The sequence below is a fragment of the Myxocyprinus asiaticus genome, chromosome 1, assembly GCF_019703515.2.
Source record: "Myxocyprinus asiaticus isolate MX2 ecotype Aquarium Trade chromosome 1, UBuf_Myxa_2, whole genome shotgun sequence".
NCBI lineage: Eukaryota > Metazoa > Chordata > Actinopteri > Cypriniformes > Catostomidae > Myxocyprinus > Myxocyprinus asiaticus.
In genome coordinates, this window is record NC_059344.1 from 48,652,545 (window position 1) to 48,672,837 (window position 20,293).

Below are 20,293 nucleotides of genomic sequence, written 5' to 3' on the forward strand. Positions count from 1 at the left end.
TCATTGTGTTCAATAAAACACTTTGAGCATTAGGACTACACGAATTACAGCAAAATACAAAATCAAACTTTTGAACAGGAAATACATTTTTAATAAAGAGTGCAGAAACAGAATACACTACCAGTCAAAAGTTTTGAAACACTCGACTGAAATGTTTCTCATGATCTTAATCTTTTGATCTGAAGGTGTATGCTTAAATGTTTGAAATTAGTTTTGTAGACAAAAATATAATTGTGCCACCATATTCATTTATTTAATTATAAATCTAAAATTTAATAAAATAAAAGTTTCTGAAATTGATGACTTGGACCAAATAATAAAGAAAAGCAGCCAATAAGTGCCCAGCATAGATGAGAACTCCTTCAATATTGTTTAAAAAGCATCCCAGGGTGATACCTCAAGAAGTTGGTTGAGAAAATGTCAGAGTACATTTCTGAAAATTCTAGGGAAAGGGTGACTACTTTGAAGATGCTAAAATATAACACAGTTTTGATTTATTTTGGATTTTGTTTAGTCACAACATAAATCCCATAGTTCCATTTATGTTATTCCATAGTTTTAATGACTTTACTATTATTCTAAAATGTGAAAAATAATAACGAGTAAGTGTTTAAAAACTTTTGACCAGTAGTGTATATAGATAAATTCATAAATACTCAACTGCAATACCTGTGGAGAGAAGGGAGGGAGAAAAGAGGGGAGGACAGCAACACCAGTAAACATGGCTAGGGATCAGGTTCCATCTCATCCTCCATCTCCTCATGTTCTGGGTCTTCCTGTTGTAGTTCCTGGTCCAGCAGACCTTCTTCCTGTGTGCTCATGCCCTAATGAGCCACGTCCTCCTCTGCTATGAACCGAAGCTCAGTCAGCTGCCTCCTCCTCTTGAGGGTGCTGAGCAGGGAGCCATAGTCTATCCATCTCAACAACAGAAAAAATGAGAACAATTGGTAGCCAGCAGAGTGTTCTTCACAAATCCATACACTGAATAGTCACCAAAGGCTTGCAGACTAACCAGAATGTCCAAATGCAGACAGCCCTCTCACACTTGCCTTGTGAACAGGAAGCTACACACAACCTATAATCATGTCTGTGTGATGGTTGGGTAAGGTTATCTGCTAAATTATAGAAAGATATCTACCATTTTTTTTTTATAACATGGGAAAATCAACAAGCTAGATAATCTAACTAGCAGGCCAGTTTCCAGGCAGGTCTGAACAGCGTCTGCTCTCTGCCTCATTACTTCAGGCAGATTTTTCACAAGTGAAAAAATTGGCCAAAAAAAATAAATTATTGATATTTAGTTAAAAATGTACATAGTATTGCTAGTTAATATTTAGCAAGTGTCACAGAAATTTGCTTAAAAATAGAGGCTAGCTGCCTGTGTGATGAACGCCGACGGTCATGTCATTTTTTTCCAGAAATATCTTGCGTTACTCCTACAAATAAATGCTTCATAACTAAAACGTTTTGACTTTCAATAGACAATATTGACAACACATGTTAAATAACTTGTCTTACCTTGAAAGATCACCTCAGTTTTCAATTTGAAGCAGCAAGTCCAACACTTAAGGTAATCTCCCAGCACATCCTCTCTAGCTCAGTTTAGGCAAATGGAGGATGATACATTTATTATTCACACCAGTAACCTCTTAACCAATCATATGTGCTCTTAGCTTATATTGTCATGAGTATCTGGCAGTTTTCAGAAATAAAATCGGTGATTGGATGGCAAAGATATTGAGACAGGAATCATGGGAATAATTGTTCCCAAATTTGAATGCTCTGGCTGCTAAGGATTAATATTCCTTCTCAACAGCTTTTCCTGGATCGCCTCTCTGATAACCCGCTTTGTATCAGATTTAGCAACAGGTACTTCATAAAAATCAGCTATCAGAAAGAAATCTGATTTTCTACAAGTCTCTAGCACCTGCCAATTTGGTGACTTTCTGAACACCTCGATACTGAATTCCATAACGAATCTTAATTCTTCACCCTCCCTTTACAAGCAAATACTGCCATTCAGAAATAACAAAAAGGTACTCATCAACAAAGAAGCACACACAATTTTTGCCATTCAAACCCCAGACAAGCCCCCAATTATTACATCCCTTGTCTATGGGGTAAAGAGATTTCAGCCAAATGCCAAACCAAGAACATGCAACAAAAAAAAATTCTTCTATTATTGATCAAAAATGATTCTTAATGTTATGAGCAGCAATAGTTCTTTTTTGGCTTCAGGGTAACCAAAGATCCAAAACAAACAAACCCACTTAGAAAAGAAAACAGGTAAAAACATAACCTAACGAATGAAAAGAAAATACATACCAATTAACCTAACTACACTGACAATAAACAAAGTCAAAATAGTTCTCAAAAGAAAAGGACAGGTTACCCCTACAGATTGCTGCATTAAATTAATAACATAAACATGTTAACATAAGAAAATAGCATAACACAAATATTGCTGTGGCTTTCGTTGGTCTGGGAGCGTCAAGATATGTGACCCGATTATAAGACAACCGTGTCAATTAGTCAGCCAACCGTAATCACTGAGGGGTGGAGCTATTCAATCCTTCTATCACCGAGTCAATCAGTGATTCAGTCCTAAGAAGTCACATAGCACACACACAGGGGAAAAAGAAACACATTAGAAAGGTAAACAAAACACAACACAACACTGGATCGTAACAGTAATCATTGTAGTCTAGTGATTTATTCCTAGATTCAGGACAGGAATTTTCCCTTCCTGTTTCTCATATTAAAAAGCGCTCCCCATGGGCGAGACTTTTTCCTTAATTGCTTCCCAATATTGGTAAAACAGTTATTGTAATCATTAATCTAGTGATTTACTCCTAGATTTCATATAGGAAGATTCAAACTCTTCATCAGGTTGGTTTAGGGTGCCCCTGCGGGCAGCTCCTTTTGTAACCATGATCGAAGAACTGTGAATTCAGTCCTCCCTCCAAACAGTTCATCACCTCACCTGACGTGAATTCTGTGGAGAAAATTGACTATCCTCGGACTATTATCTTGCCTCCTTTTAGGGAAGATATATTTATTCAGTGTCACTGATGTGTCACTCACTGTCCTGGGCTCTTCCCCACTTAGGTGCTAGTGATGGGTCGTTCATGAACGATTCGTTCATTTTGAATAAATCTTTTATGTGACTCAGAAGAACGAGTAGTCTCAGAGAGTGATTCGTTCATTTTGTGTTGGCCGCGCATGTGCATTTCACAACCTCCGTTAGTTTGTTACGTGAAAACCGCATAGGCGCTGTACAGGAAACAGAAATAATTAGTTCACCTTTCAACTCTTTTGGTCCGAGTCGTTCGTTCTTTTGTCAGCCGTATACGCTATGCATTGCTCACACAGGAAACAGAAATGATTAGTTCACCTCTCGAGTATTCTGGTCTGAGTCGTTCGTTCTTTTGTAACGTGACAGCTGTATACATTATGCATTGCTCACACAGGAAACAGAAATTATTAGTTCACCTCTCGAGACTTCTGGTCCAAGTCGTTCATTCTTTTGTCACGTGACAGCCGTATACGCTATGCACATACGTTTGTCACGTGACAAAAGAACGAATGACTCGGACAAGAAGATACCAGAAGTGAAATAATAATTTCTGTTTCTCATAGTTTGTCCTTGGCTGCATTATCAATTTTCCCTTATTGGGACTATAATCAAAGTTTGCGTAAGTAGACGTGTTGGGGGGATTTGGCTATTGAAAATGTAACGTTTTAATTTAAATCTTCTCAGATGAACGAAAGGATTTGAATAAAGATTCATTCAATTTGCTGAATGAGACTCAAAGATTCAAGTCAGTAAAATGATCCGATCTTCCCATCACTATTAGGTGTGTGTGACCAGGAGGAGGGCGTGGCCGGACCATGATGGAGCACGGCCGGCACTGAATCAGCTGATCAGCGGGAGAGCGAGATAAGGGGTGGCCGGGGACGCCGGAGACGCCGGTTCTAGAGAGGGACGCACGCGGCCACATTGCATGTGTGTCTGTTTATGTTTGTTTTAAGTTCATTTACATCATTAAAGTTTATGTTTACTGTTCAGCCGGTTCCTGCCTCCTCCTTGCCCATACTTAGACTGTTACAGTGTGGAAGCAGGCTTTCTGTGAACTTTCTACCACATTTTTGGTAGCACGCGCAGCCAAATCAGTATTGTGGGGCTGTGGTATATGGACTATATGCACTGTACATGCATTTAATGTGTTTTCTTTCAAGCTGCTTTTGGTGCAATAAACTTATAATCATAAGTATTTTGTCTTTTTCTTGCCCAAGACACAGTGGGTGGGGGGGAGGTGGGGTGATTTGAAGAATCCCATAAATGAAAAAAAAAATGCAGAATCTAATCATTAATCGAATTGAATCAAATTTCATTTTGAACTGTATCGAAGAGTTCTGAATATGCAAATAAATCATTTTGAATTGAATCAAATACCTATGAATCATGAATCGAAGGTTTTCACCCCTTATATTTGTTATGTTTTTCTGGTTAATGTTTTATGTTTAATTTCTGTACCACTTTCTTGAGCTAAGGAAATGTGCTATACAAAATAAATTTATTATTAGCATTATTGTTAATCACATTGATCTACTGACACACAAATCATGGCTTGTATTAAAAATACAATAGCTCTTTTTTTATCATCTGAGGGTAGAATCCCTAAACTGCAAATGCAGGAACTTATTTTAGATTTTGCATTGAGATTATACATAGTTTCTCAGTAAAATACGCTGGCACGAAAATTTAGCTTAGAATTAGTGCTCTCACGAAAACTAGAAAAGATGCAGAGCCCTGTGTGTGTTTGTTCAGGTATGGATATACAATATTAATTCTAAATTTGTTCAGGTCTAAACGTCTCAAAAAGTCTTAAATTTGAAATTTAAAAACTCTGCAGCAACCCTGAAAAACATTTCTTACTCAGTATTTTTTCTTGTTTTCCAGTAAAAATATATCAAAATACTTTTTTTTACCTGAGAAGCAAAATGAAACAAGATATTAAGTCTTGCTTTCACAGAAATCTAATAAAATTTTCTAAGCTTTGCTTAGAATGCTTACAAGATGACAAGCAAATTTGTTTTGTTTTTTCTTGTTTTAAGCATGAATATCACTATATTTTGTTAAATTTCTCTGAAAACAAGAATTAATGTCTTGTTTCATTTTGATTCCAAATGTATCTTGTATCTTAGGATGCTTAGATATGTTTTCTTCTTTTTGTTTTTTTTTTTACTGGATACAAGACAAATACTGAATTATGTTTTCCATTTACAGTACTTCTCACAAACAAACAGCAAGAGTTCTAAACCTTTCAAAAAAATTCTGCCCAAGCACAATGAGGGAATATGCAAGATCCCCCTCATCCCCCCAGCTGTGTATTTCCTGCGAGGCAGGCTCCTGCCAAGACTCTCTTTGTCTTGTAATTGTATTCTTACTCAACACCTTAGCCCATTACAATATGGATTTTCTCCCAGACATGTGGTTGGAAAGCAGCATATGAGTTGTATGTACACTTCCCCTCAGAAACATTATCTGCAACAATAGTCTTTTGTTATGAAGATGACTAATGTCATTATATGTGCAAACCTGATGAAGTCCTGCTGTTTCCCTTGAAGAGTGCTCTGAATAGCTAGACAGACATTTCAATACGCAGCTATTCTCAATGCCTCAGCGACATCAACTTATCAAAAGCGACTTTTGGTAACTGTGTTAACTGGTGCAACAGTGCTGTATACAAGCTTTAGCTTCATTTAATTTTCTATGGCATTACAGTTTCAGGATGAGAATATGATCAAGATGTAGATGAAATTTTCACTAACCAACATTTTTCCCTCTCCCAGCAATGCTGTGGGATGCAGTTTTGTCCTGACAGTTTAAAATTGCAGCAATATTTTTGCTAACAAGGCCCTCAAAACATCAGAAAACACCATCCCACAGCCAATAAATTACCCTCACGGCTTGATGCTGTAAACACTGCTTCTGTAGGACAGTACATGCCATATCTCATGGATAAATGATTAAAGTCAATATTTAAGGCCATTGCAAGACCATAAAACAGACTATCATGATGGGGTCTTCAAATGATTTACCAACTGGCTATAAATATAGACAATGGATTTTATTTAAATCAATATCTTTAACTCAGAGTTTCCCTTTGCAGAGCTGAGTGTAAATGGTGATTTTCCCTACGTTGTTCATTCATTGTACGTTGAAAGCTTTCCTTTTGCTGTGAATATAAATAGGTGACTAAATTAACTTTGGAAGGTCATAATTTCCCAAGCGAGGGTTGCTAATATGTTTACGAGCAATGATTGCAATTTCATTTTCTTGATTTAATAGGCACGAGCAAAATAATTAAATAGCAAGAGATTCTCTCTGTGTTTGGGCTTGTTTTTTTTTTTCAAATTCAAATTCTTGAAAGTTGCTCTCAGCAGAATGCCCGAGAGAATCTGGGCTGAGCTAATGACCAAAGGAATTCAATATAATGACCAAATATACTGTAAAAAAAGAATCGTTGAGCAAACTTAAAGATTTTACGCAACATGATGCAGTAAGGTTTGTGGGTTCTCTCAATGACTGTTTAATAATTGTCCTCAGTAACATTGCTTTGTTTAGTCAATGTGAATTTGTTTGTTCACTAAATGTAAAAATTCTTGTTTAGAGAACTACTCATTTCAATTTCAGCCAACTAACACCTCGCAATATGAGAACTTTAATTTTGCCACCATTTAAATGACTTTTATATGAAGTTACCTGCTATCTTTTCCTCTGAAGAGAGAGATTTGTCTTGCAAAGCAAGGCAGTATGTACAATAGTTTGACATAGACACACAATAGACCTCAACCCTATAACACACAAACTTTAATAACAGTGACAATCAACAAACCTCATTAAGTTAAAAGATGAGCTTCTAACTTCACCACACAACTATTAACTTACAGTGGCAACAAAAAAACACAAAAAATAGCATAAATAAAGTCTGCAAACAGCAAAAAATTGGACTATAACACTCACCACATAATTAATTCATGTTGCAATGCATGCTGGAAACACACATCAGCAACACTGTTCAGTATGAAATTATTCATTCAGACAACTCCGTTTGACTAGTTGGGACAACATTTGGGGGAATATTGTTGGTCCAACATGCATTTTTATATAGATGCAAAGTTATTTACATTTTGAGTTTCTGTGACTCAAAACCCCCCATAAGCTGGATAAAATGCAATTTCATTTTTTTTTACAGTGTATCAGTTGTAATTAATTACATGAACAAGGGCTAACTTGTTATTGTAGATATGCATAGATTTCTAGGAATTGTACCTACCATAAAGAGGACAGGAGATTCCAGTGCTATCCTTAAGTGAACATTGTAATGCATGGGCATTAGAGGTATTTGGTGGGAACATTAGATTGACAGACAAGATCTCTGTGCAGCCTGATCCACCCACACAGACGGACACAAGCGAGGGGGAAAAAGTGATTACAGCCATTTTATCTGATTATTCATCAGTGTCATTAAGATAATGGACGGAGCATAAGTTAGTTTGTCACAATCCAGTGATTATGGAGATTATACCTGGCCCTAGAAGGTGAAAGTATGGGCTTCAGTCTAAATTACTTTACAGACTAAGACTGCTATTGGATGTGCAGGGGAACTAGAAGAGCACAGGAAGATCTATGTGGGAGTGATTTGCATTACTCTCATTTTGTATCTATTTTCTCTGGCTAAACTGCTTGAAAAGCCCTTCTAAGAGGCAAGTAAGTTATTGATTTTTACTTGTTTAAACACACCAGTAGGATAGGACTTCGATCATTTGAAAGATGTGCATCACTCTGTTTAGAACACTGAAGCTTGAAAACTAAATTATATTATATACCCTTTTGAAGCTTTAATACTAATTAAATTTTATATCATGTTTCCACTTAATAAATATACTGTATTTTCATGTCCTGCCAGTATGCTGTTTAACGCAGAGGGATATAACACAGCATGAGATTTTGGTTTTATTTACTTGAGATAAAACATTTGAATCATTTTATGATTACAGAAGTGTGTGTGAAGTAATAAATAGCAAGGATCATCCTTTTTATTATATGAAACATCACACTCTTTCAAAATAAAATGGCAGTATTATCCCATTGTTTAATGTTACTGTCTACTCAAGGTGAACATGACATGTACTTGTAGTGCACTTCAGTCTTTGTAAATTTAAATAGAGGGCTTCCATTTGTAAAGTCTCTGCCTTGGCTTCAACACAGTCTTCCCATTTAAGTAAAGGCATTGGCAGGCATCCAAAAAGCAGAATCCTCTCTGTTTACTATTGTTTCCTGGTCCTGAGGAGCCAACATCATGTCTCAGGCAACTCACTTTAGTTTGTTGTTTGTCCTTTTATACTTCTTGGGCAAATAAGCAGAGCACACTCCAGAGGATTGCATTGTGTATTTGAGGGTTAACAGATCTGATGACAGATTTAGATTTAGTTACTGTAATAACTGAGTTCAATTTGATGTTGCCTCTAGCCCCAGAAAGAAAAAAAACAAATTATGTATATAGTTTGTATAAATGTATATAATTTGCAGTTTTTAACAACATGCAACATTTTAGACATTTTATTACATTGCATTACAGTAGGCATTTGTTTGCAGTGATGGCACTGTGTGAGATGCTTACTGTTTTGTACTAACAAGACAATTGTGACTTTGGGTTGCATTTGTGTGTGTATTCTTCCTTAACCTCCTGAGACCCCTGCGTGACTGCTGTGTGCATTTTCCATTTCCCTTTTTGATTTGCAACTAGTAGGACCTAATAAACAAGCAAAACAAATTTAATAAATAATAATTCTAGAGCAAATAGTTTTCATGAAAATTAGCAGGACTAAGCTGTGAAATTTTAAGTAATACCAAGCTATAGAAAGTCAGATTTGTTTCATAAAATAGTTTATTATATTGTCCAGGAGTGTTGTTTATCCATGTTTTTGAGACGTTATAGACATTACAGCTTATTTTCTATAAAGCTGAATTAATAATTCTTATTAAAAGTAATGCCAACAATATTATAATAAAATTTTGCATTATAATATTCTGAATCTATGTACTGATTACCATTCTCCCATGTCTGCCAAACATGTTGAGTGGTCCAAACATCATCTCAGCCTGAAACTGAACATTTGGTCAGATTTTAGGAGTGAATACACATAGCTGCATAGAAAGCTATAGGATGCACTCTTGCTCCCTATTTAGTGAATGACTTAACCTCCAGTGTGCTGTCTGTCTGCACTGGTTTCAGAACAGTTAGAAATGCATCTTATATTCATCCTAACTCCATATAAAGCCTCTGAAAGCAACATTTTTCAGTTTTTGCATGAATACATTTATTCTCATTGTGAAAGTGAATAGTAAATATAGAGGAATGCATTTACTAATGTTAATGAATAGAACCATATTGTACAGTGATAAAATAAAACAATAACAAAATGTATATTAAAATGAAGTGAATTGACCCACAGATGTGTTAATGTTGAAAAATGTTCAAAAAAACTAACATGTTTTTTCAACTTTTGAGGGAACGTGATGCTAATTTCAACATATGTGGACATCATGTTTATCAGCACGCTGACGTGCGAAAAATGAACGGATGTTTTAAAGCCACATATCAAAGAAACTAGAGACGCTACTCTAATAAAAAAAAAGCAATATCTTCTTATAAACAGCCATAACAAACTGGTAGCATACAATATATTACAAGTCAAACTTATACAATGGAAGTTATTTATAAAATAAGTCTCCAAATAAGATTCACAAACATTAAAGTTTATTGAATAGATTCCAGTATAGAACCAGTTTGTTTTTTTGTTTTGTTTTTTGTTTTGTTTTTATTATTATTATTATTATTATTATTATTATTATATGTGTTTACACTGAAGAAGATTGGCTACATGTGTGATCAACATACATATTTTAGAGAGTTTCTGATATATTTTAACCTTGTAACTTTACAAGTGTTTTTCGTAATATCTCAAAATGTACATTGAATGTGTGTTATATTGTATTTTGTACATGTGTAATATATATAATTTCCAGCATGAGTTGCAGGGCTGCAACGGTACACAAAATTCATTGTTCGGTATGTACCTCGGTTTTGGGGTCACAGTTCGGTACTGTTTCGATGCAGCAGGGGAAATAAAAATCTTTCTTTAAATAATTGTTTTTGAAAACATAGTGGCTGATGGGCAACCATTCTTATTGTGAAGGCTCATTTATACATGACTGCACTATGCATATTTCTTCAACAAAATTACAATATAAAACTTAAGAGCGTCTTATTGTAAATGCACATTGTATAAAAACATAAATAATAATAAAATATATAATAATAATAATTGTAACAAAATTAAGACATTAGCAGTTCAGATTTCTGCCTTTCAACTCACCACTGGTACTTATTCAATTTTCAAGTTTATAACGGGGCTCAAGCATGTTAAGCAGATGCTTAAATCCTGTGTTTTCTACGACTAAGTATTGTCGCATATCTATAGCAATAAATACTCCTATGGTGTTTGTTATTGCTTTAACACTGTCCGAGCTTGCAGCGAGAGGCTGCTTGAATGCCGTGGCGAGACTAACTTGCACAGGCTGTTTATGCTTTGCTCCCGTAAGCTCAAGAGACGTGGATGATGTCGCCACAAATGAGTCATCATGTTAGATGTGCTTCCTACATACCCGACATCGGTGAAACAGAGCCGACACACAGCCTTCATCCTGTTCACTATTTGTTGCCCAGTATTACTGTAGTTTACTGCAAAACCTTATTGCTCCATACAACAGATTTTAGAGATGGTGGTAGGTCTTCAATATCTGGCTTATTTAAGTCCGACATATTTATATTTTGTTTAGTTCCATCATACTTGGGAAAAATAGTGAGCTAGCTAGTATAAAATTCACATGCATTTATCTGATCCAGAGTTTCTAGTGTACTGTCTGGCACTCTGTTCTCTTTAGTTTTGGTTCCATGAGGTCCTGTGTTGTAATCTTTTTTTCATTTTAGTTCTCTAAGGTTTGTGTTGTTCGTTATATGTTGTTTTAATATTGGTTTCACGAATGCTAAGATATGTAATCATTCTTGTGACTGCGTGTACCGTACCGAAGGCCCTGTATCCATTCGGTTCGGCGAGGATACATGTACCGTTGAGCCTGACATTCTAACCAACACTGACGTGCAAAACAGCTAAAATAATGTGTCATGCGCCAACCATTTTGTGTCATCTGTCATGCAGATTTTTTAAACTACATATCATCACCCTTAATAAAATTCAGCTGAATGATGTTAGATATTAGAAAACAAACAAGCTTTGCTTTCAGATATTCAAATATTGTATACAGATTACTTAAACCATTAAGAGCCTAATGAAGTGTTTTAATAATAATAATATTAGTGAACAACATTAGACTGAAATGTGAAATTTAGCACTGTGGTAAGGTAGATTACCACTTTTTGAATTCCACCAATGTTTTTTTGTTTTTTTTTAACTCTGACTATGTCAAGTTCCAAATAAAGAGAAAAATATATAAGAGGATGTAGTTTTCATTTATAAAGTATTTAATTCAATGACTGGATTTTTCAAAACTAGGCATTACAGTATGGTTATTTAATATATAAACCAATTTAAATGTATTTATTATTTTATTTTTTAATTTAACAATATCGTGATATATATATCATTATCATGCTATAAAAATTGTGATATCGTGATATAAGATTTTGGTCATATCACCCACCCCATTACCAAAAAATCTCACGGTGGAGCATGCTACCAAACCCCGCTACATAATAAGGACTATGTGGCTTGATGTGTTAATGATGACAGGCTAGAAACACCCCTTGAATATGGAAAACAAAATATAGATATACTCTTATTATTATTATTTTTTCCCCATTATTTTTGAAAATCTTTGTACTTGTTTTTGTTCATAATTATAATAATAAATGGAGGGGTTGGAAGTGGATACCCTCAGCCTCTAATCTTTTGGCCTTTGCCTCAGATGTTTTGAAATCAGATGCCCCTGCATAAAAGTAGTCTGTATGACTCATGCACTAAATTCCAAGTCATTTAAAGCCATAAAATACCTTTTGTATGCGGCACAGTGGGAAATGTAAGTAGTTATTTGCTGAAAATCTTCCCCACACTGCAGCTCTTAAATCACATTCAGAAAAAAATATGAATTAAAAATGCATTTGGTCACAAGATGTGCAAAAGCCAATGGCATTTGACATCATTGTCCTGAAACCTGTCAGAACTTTTCTGGACGCAGCAGATTTTGAATGTTTACATGCGTATGAATGAGATTAAAGAGCCACAGCAGAATTGAACATTTTCAGGGAATTGCATATTTCAATCTGTTTCTCACACAAAGCTATCGTATGGCTTCAGAAGACTTTAATACACTGGAAAAAAATGATAACCTAAGAAAGTGCTTCATGTGGTAACATCTTAATTAACTGATTTTATTGTGGTAAAAAATATCATTTAACGTGTCCGAACCAACCTGACACCAACAAAACTAATTTTAAAAGGTAAGATCAGGTAGAAATAATTCATGGTGACAATTGCAGGTTACCACTTTTTACATTGTATTGTGTGCGAGTAGAATGGACAAATTTTATGGTTTGTAATTTTTGGAGTCTAGCAGTAAAAATCAGTGTTCATTGTATGGGAAAGAGCAGCTTGGACCTTCTGCCCAAAAAAAAAAAAAAAAAAAGACAGAAAATCATAGGAGTTTCAAAAGTCAATGACAGAATTTTAATGTTAACCCTAAGAGTTAAGCTTTGGATAAAATAACCAAATCCTTTGAAACAAGTTAAGCGTGGCTGTCTGAATACCATACATGAGTGCCATTTTAGTGGGGCAGAATAAAAGTCCCTAGAGTGATGTTATCTTGAGACTGTGTTTTAGGCATGGAAGATGGATGGTTGGAAGAATAGATCACCTGGAACATTAATTATTGCACTTTTAATACAGTGTATCAACCAACATGCAGCCCACTCATGTGTATTGAAGTTTCTAAGGGGGTATTACTGGTGAACTAAAAACTCTGCCTAACTTTAATCCACTACAGTTGTTGCCATACTGATTGGAAAGCTCTGTATCTCAGACTGTTTTACTTGAAAACACACCTTAATTTACTTTTGCATTGTGTTCACAGATTTAGAAATAAAATGATTTAATTACATGAAAGCTTGTTTAATCTTGTAAATGTGTAACTTATGCAATTTCCATGTGTTTTAACTTACTGAATTGTTTTGGTAATTTGACTTTTAGTTTCATAGAGCAGCAATTTTTGCCTACACCTCAACTGAACTTCGGCTGACATAAAAAAATATGCGGACGTCAGGCACACGCATTAATAGTAGTATAGCATGGGAATTGACTGAAAAGGAGTGACTTCTAGCTGCTTTGAATCATTGCTTTCCTGTTCTTGATAGATAATAATGATCAAACTGATGTCTCACTCAAGCAACCTATAGGTCAGGCTTCAGCAAATTTAAACAAGTGACAGGCAACTAAGAATCTCCTTTCGTAAAGCTTCAAAATCCTAATGAACCTTTTGTTTTGAATCAATGTTTCTATGCATGTATCACACTAGCCAAATCATGATCAATCAAGTTCACCAGCAGGTATCACCAGTGTGTGGCATTTTGAGCACTTCAATAAATAGAATCATTTAACGAAACAATTAATTCATTGGACTCAAAGTTCCAAAATGCTTTAAAATGATTCATTTCTTCAAACAGTATCACATCTAACTCAAAGGATCACTAATCTCACCCAGGGTAACTACAAAGTAAACCTATGTCATAACATGAAACGACATAATTAACATTAAAAGGAACTTAAAACATAACTATAACCCCCAGTAACTTTTAAATGTTAATTAATAACACCCCCAAACAGTCCCCATAACCTGCACAGATGTATCTAATTAATTATGCAATGACAACAGCCAACAGCAAGTCCTCAAGCATTAACAACAACAGACATTAGAGTATTTTTCCTGTTATGGACTATAATTCAATGTAGTTTTAGCATCTGATATTCATTCAAATATTTAAACCTGCCATTTTGCTCTTTGCACCCAGAAAAGTGAAAAAATGCAGACAACTGATCGATCCATATAATCACTGATCTACAAAAGCCCCGGAACCTGAATGAAAAAAGCCAGAAATTAATAAAAGTGGATGAGGGTGCGCTGGCTAGCTTTCACTGACATTCTATGTTGTTGGTAGACACGGAAATGTTCCAGTATACACACAACCATATGCTTATGTAAGTAGTTATAACTTGCATTATATGATAGTCGTAGAATGACCATATACGGTGCTGTAAAAAAGCATTTGCCCCATCCTGATTTCTTCTGTTTTTGTGTATATTTCATACTAAATGTTTTCAAAAATTCAAACAAAATCTTACATAAAACAAAGGCAATGTGAGTAAACAAAGCAAAAAAAATTATCCAATACCAACTGGGCATGTGTGAAAAAGTTTCTAATCCCTAAATCTATGAAACTGCATTCATCATGGGGTTCAGCTGGACTAGAAACACCCAGGCCTGGGTACTGCCAGCCCTGTTCAATCAAATCAACACTTAAATAGAACTTTTTCAGCAGCATGATGTTGGCTAAAAGGTCTCACCCAGTAGCACACTTTGCCATGGTTGATAGAAATTCCAGAAATTATGAGTGGAAAAGGTGATTGAAATACATCAGTCTGGTCAAAGCTATTTCAAAGGCTCTGGGACTCAAAAGAACCAAAGTGAGAGCCATTATCTCCAAATGGAGAAAACTTGGCACAGTAGTGAACCTTCCCAGAAGTAGCCAACATTCCAAAATTCCTCCAAGAGCGATGACTCATCCAGGAAGTCACAAAAAAGCCAAGGACAACATCCAAGGAACTGCAGGCCTCCCTCGCATCAATAAAGGTCACTGTTCATGACTCCACTACAAAACTCCATGGAAGGGTGGCGAGGCAAAAACCACTGCTAACCCAGAAGAACATTTATGCTTGTCTGAATTTTGCAAAAACACACCTTGATGTGGTGAACATCAGTTAAGATGGCATTCCAGGGACCAGTTTATGGCAGGGCCCCTCTCTAACTGCCAGTGTGGAAGAAGATGTGCCACACTGTGATTGGATCCTTGGTGAATGAACATAAACAAATGTTCAACAACATCAGATAAGATGCTAAGACAACTGCCAGACACCTCTTACAAGGCAGGAAGGGGGACCTTCTGCACCCACCACCATCAAGGAGAGGACTTCTCATTGGACTACAGGTTGACTTTAACCACCAAACTCATTCCTAAGGTTTAGGCAAGAACTGCCATAAAAATTCCTTCAGGACCTTCCAGATGCAGCAGCAGTGGAGGGCCACAGAGGTCTATTCATACCTATGCTTGGAGGCCTTAAATTAATATAAACTGCAACACATCCACTCCATCTTCATGCAAAGCGCAGTTTATGTTAATGGTTATTGACTGTTAACACAACAGTTCACGTGACAGACCTATTAACAGATAAACGAATGCATGGAGGATGATTTAACCGTTTCTTACCGTGTTTGGTCTCTATCTCTCTGTTTTGGTTTGGTAAAGAAATAATGCATGGGTAAAAAGTTAAAGACACTGTTTTAACACTGTACTTTATGATATGCAAATGAGTTCCACACTAGGGTGGGCAACACTGTGGCTACTTCAGACACCAGTGGCCAATCACACTCCAGGATCGGAAAGGCACCAGATTTCAATCTCCTCCTCATCAGAAAGGGATAAATATGTCCCCCGGGTAGACACACCCTTGTTCTGTGTTTCCAACTTGATGGGGAAGGAGACACTAACAGACACACCACGTCCTGAGTTTCTGACCTGATGAGGAAAGAGACTACAAGATAGTTGAGGTTAAGCTTTTGCGAGCAAAACCTTTTATATTGCTTTCGGCTGCACTCTAGCTGAAAAAGGGCCCCAGCATTGAGGGACCTTATCTGACCCTTACGGCTCCTCCAGCAGTGCAGCCCAGTCCACAAAGGACCTCTGCATCTGTATACATTGCCTGTCCCACACGGCTCCTCAGTGATGCAGCCAGCCTGCAAAGGACCCTGTGAAGATTCAACTGACCCAGCTGCCCAGTCCATTCTTTAAGGACCCTCTTGGCACAACCGAAGTTCAGCATCCTCCAGCCCAGCGTGGTAACCACTACTGGATCACAACTCTGCGCCCTTCCCACTGCATGCTACCCGCATCACCAGTGGAAGACGTCTCTACTGCCGGACTGATCACCCGACTGTGTGGAACTTAAATATAAACTTACCAAACCTCTTTCTAGAGACCTTGGCATTAGTTTATACCTGCAGCATATGTTTTTCTAACTTGCTTAGATAACAGTTACCTGGGGTCAGCTTGTTACAAATAATAGGTATATTATTTGTTTAATTATAAATAAGCATTATTTATCACCATTTTGCCAGAGCCATTTGGTGGTTTCCCATAAGGAGAATTCCCATACAATTCTCTTCCATTGCTACATTCAGTTCAACAACATTGCATTTATCCATTCTGTGTTCAAATAATTTATTTGTTTTATTGTCTAATTCAGTACTTCCTTTTTGGTTATTAGTTTATTATACTTTAGCAGTGCATATTCATTATTAGCATTATTAATCGTTGTGGTATTTACTCTTGCATATCTATTGTTAATAAATGTCATTAATTTTATTACAACTGTGTCTTCATTGTGTTGATGATCAAAGACCCTACTACTTGTCCAGACTCTCACAAATCCTGCAGATAAATTAGCTGACCAACTCCCTCTAGTTTACATTAATTCTAAATTATCGAACAGCTCTTTTGGGAATGTTCTTAAATTGTTAAGATAGTATTCTTAACTGGTGCCCCATATTGCAAAGGGGGAGGGGTCATCTGATACACTCATAAACACACCTTAAGTGACACGTGATCAAAAATCACTATGTCATCAGTGAATTGAGTAGAAATCACTATATTGATGATACTCAAAGCTTTTGGGAGAATGTTCTGTGGACTGATGAGTCGAAAGTGGAACTGGTTGGAAGACAGGGGTCCCGTTACATCTGGTGTAAATCAAACAGAATTCCACAAAAAGAACATCATACCTATGGTCAAGCGTGGTGGTAGTGTGAATGGAGTGGGGATGCTTTGATGCTTCAGGGCCATGGAATCTTGCAGTAATTGAGGGAAACATGAATTCTGCTCTCTACCAGAAAATCCTAAAGGAGAACTTCCGGTCATCAGTCCATGAGTTGAAGCTCAAGCGCAACTGGATTGCAGTAAGACAATGATCCAAAGAGTAAGCAACATGATCACACGTGAAGTTGGCATGATGTTTCTGATAGTTCCGGTACCCTAGGATTGGCAACTGTTTGCCGACGAGCTGACATGCAGGATTCTTATCAGACATGTTTGCAGTGGTTTCAGTGTGTTTACCTATACTGTTTGTATAATATCTTGTAAATCTGAAAACAACTTGCTTCACTACTAGCTTTTGGCAACCTCTCCTGGACATAAATGGAGCTGAGATGTGCCCATATGCCCTACAACACTTACTGCTTTGGCCACTGGGGGCAGTGTTTCGAAATTTCAGTCAACATACTGTATACCAATTTTGATGAAAGAAAAGTCGATCTACTCTTTCCGATTTCACTGTGAGATCAGGCTGGAGTAAGTCCACCTCTGAATGGCTCAAAAGAAGCTAAATTAAAGTTCTGGAGTGGCCTAGTCAAAGTCCTGACTTGAACCCAATTGAGATGCTGTGGCAGGACCTTAAATGGGCAGTTCATGCTCAAAAACCCTCCAATGTGGCTGAACTAAAGTAGTTCTGCAAAGAAGAGTAGGCCAAAATTCCACCACAGCATTGTGAAAGACTGATCTCCAGTTATCGGAAGTGTTTGCTTGCAGTTGTTGCTGCTAAAGGTGGCACAACCAGCTATTAAGTTTATGGGGGCAGTTAGTTTTTCACGTGGGTGATATAGGTGTTGGATTACTTTTTTTGCTTCAATAAAAATATATACACTGGCGGCCAAAAGTTTGGAATAATGTACAGATTTTGCTGTTATGGAAAGAAATTGGTACTTCTGTTCACCAAAGTGGCATTCAACTGATCACAATGTATAGTCAGGACATTAATAATGTGAAAAATTACTATTACAATTTGAAAAAACATTTCAGAACTTCTTAAACTACTTCAAAGAGTTCTCATCGAAAGATCCTCCACGTGCAGCAATGACAGCTTTGCAGATCCTTGGCATTCTAGCTGTCAGTTTGTCCAGATACTCAGGTGACATTTCACCCCACACTTCCTGTAGCACTTGCCATAGATGTGGCTGTCTTGTCGGGCACTTCTCACACACCGTCTAGCTGATCCCACAAAAGCTCAATGGGATTAAGATCCATAACACTCTTTTCCAATTATCTGTTGTCCAATGTCTGTGTTTCTTTGCCCACTCTAACCTTTTCTTTTTGTTTTTCTGTTTCAAAAGTGGCTTTTTCTTTGCAATTCTTCCCATAAGGCCTGCACCCCTGAGTCTTCTCTTTACTGTTGTACATGAAACTGGTGTTGAGCGGGTAGAATTCAATGAAGCTGTCAGCTGAGGACATGTGAGGCATCTATTTCTCAAACTAGAGACTCCGATGTATTTATCCTCTTGTTTAGTTGTACATCTGGCCTTCTACATCTCTTTCTGTCCTTGTTAGAGCCAGTTGTCCTTTGTCTTTGAAGACTGTAGTGTACACCTTTGTATGAAATCTTCAGTTTTTTGGCAATTTCAAGCATTGTATAGCCTTCATTCCTCAAAACAATGATTGACTGACAAGTTTCTAGAGAAAGCTGTTTCTTTTTTGCCATTTTTGACCTAATATTGACCTTAAGACATGCCAGTCTATTGTATACTGTGCTTCATTTAATGAACCAAATAGCTGTCAGCAGTGTTTAATATATGATTTTCTGGTACCAAATTAGTAATTTAGCATGATTACTCAAGGATAAGGTGTTGGAGTGATAGCTGCTGGAAATGGGGTCTGTCTAGATTTGATTAAAAATGACCTTTTTCAAATAGTGATGGTGCTATTTTTTACATCAGTAATGTCCTGACTATACTTTGTGTTGAGTTGAATACCACTTTGGTGAATTAAAGTACCAATTTCCTTCCGAAACAGCAAAATCTGTACATTATTCCAAACTTTTGGCCACCAGTATATATATATATATATATATATATATATATATATATATATATATATATATATATATATATATATATTTGAAAAATGTATTTTGTTTACTCATGTTGCCTTTGTTTTATGTTATATCTTGTTTGAAGATCTAAAACAATTTAATATGAAAAGTACACAAAAATAGAAGAAATCAGTAATACTTTTTCACAGCACTGTACTGTTTGTACAATGGTATTAAGCTAAATTGTTTGCACAATGTTATCAAGCTATCAAGTAAACAAACAGGTTTTAAAATCTATGTAGGTTTCGTGTTATTCTTCTTTCAAGAGGGAAATTTGACTTAATTCACAGTAATTATGATACACAACATTTGACAGCTCCTGTCTCACTCTCTGTTCAATCTGAAAAGCAAAAATAAATGGATGGTATATAAGTTTCATATGTTTATGGCACAATCTAGTGGTTATTTGTGAAAAAAAAAAAAAAAGGTTTCAATGTTTATATCAATCTATTTAAAATGGAGGCGATCTTCCGCAAAAAAATGACTCTTTATGTTGGGATAAATGACAGCTTATTTTAATAAAGTAAAAGTGACTGTAATGATTATATTGTTACTAGGGCTGCCAATCATATATAAATATTTGCTGAGAAAGGCCCTCAAATAACAATAATTCAGTATATAATGATGAAATAATTATAAATAGTAAACTTTAAATATTTACTATATATATATATATATATATATATATATATATATATATATATATATATTATATATATATATATATACTGTATATATAAAATATTATACAAAAATATTCTGATAATTAAAATGCATTACATTACTGTGGCAGAGAAGTTTGATAAGACAATACAAAAATCAGCTTTAGAATCCAATGTATTGTTTATTTGCAAATTATTGAACATAAGCTAGTCATTGGCATACAGTTCACAGCAATCCATTTTGCAACTGAATTTGTCAATCAGTCAGAGATTTATTATGAGGGCCTGTCTAAGGA

General features: G+C 36.0%; 1 protein-coding gene across 2 annotated transcripts in view; it reads left to right on the forward strand.

The window, feature by feature from the left end:
- The window catches only part of LOC127448362 (leucine-rich repeat-containing protein 4C-like), a 48,305-nt gene that overhangs the window by 21,043 nt on the left and 6,969 nt on the right, over positions 1–20,293 (forward strand). Inside the window, exon 2 of one of the 2 annotated variants that reach the window (XR_007898511.1) lies at positions 3,858–4,190. The exons of the other annotated variant lie outside the window; for it this stretch is intronic. The gene's annotated coding sequence lies outside the window, so the exon portion shown is untranslated. Of the gene's footprint in view, positions 1–3,857; positions 4,191–20,293 lie in introns of those variants that run through there. 2 annotated transcript variants of the gene reach the window in all.